Raw genomic sequence first — 616 nt, 5'->3', positions numbered from 1 at the left:
ACCTCCCTTCCTTCGTATGGTGCACTATAGTATGAGTGGTGCGTCTTCGGATATTCCCGGCGTTCTGTTTCATATGTTTAGAAGGTCACCGCAGTGTCCAGAACGTAAATTGGACCCGTAAATTATCCTCACTGTAAAAGTGCAAAGGTCGAATCAATTTATAGCCACGCGAAAAATACACTGTCATCTATCTCTCTATAGATACGGCTTCTCTGTGTTTGTGTGTGTGTGTGTGTGTGTCTCTCTCTATGTGAGCAACACCTGGGGATTGTTCAGTTCTGTTTGTGATGTGGTCTGGCGGCTTTTGTGTATTTGTATGTACTGGCCTTCCTTTGGGGGCCCGGGTAGCTCAGGTGGTAGAGCACTGGACTTGAGATCGAGAGGTCGCTGGTTCGAATCCGGGCCGGGACGGACACGGGTCAACTTTATGTGCAGACCCAGAGACGGTATCCATCTCCCACCCCCGTGTCACCACAATGGCACGTTAAAGATCTTGGTCATTCTACCATAAGTGCAGATGGCTGACACCACCTAAACACGCAAACATCCAAAGGTGATTAACACGGTTACATTCGTCGACAAGGATGGGACTCGATATGGTCAGGAATGGCATTAT

General features: G+C 48.4%; 1 non-coding gene across 1 annotated transcript; it reads left to right on the top strand.

Annotated features, from left to right (window-relative positions):
• The first annotated feature begins 338 nt into the window (after positions 1 to 338).
• Positions 339 to 411, top strand: Trnas-uga (transfer RNA serine (anticodon UGA)). The gene has a single exon. It is a non-coding gene; the product is annotated as a tRNA-Ser (tRNA).
• Positions 412 to 616: the final 205 nt, after the last annotated feature.

Source organism: Littorina saxatilis, unplaced genomic scaffold (assembly GCF_037325665.1).
Source record: "Littorina saxatilis isolate snail1 unplaced genomic scaffold, US_GU_Lsax_2.0 scaffold_450, whole genome shotgun sequence".
Taxonomy (NCBI): Eukaryota; Metazoa; Mollusca; class Gastropoda; order Littorinimorpha; family Littorinidae; genus Littorina; species Littorina saxatilis.
The sequence above is the reverse complement of the archived record's forward strand: the minus strand, read 5'-3'. Positions and strand labels throughout refer to the sequence as shown.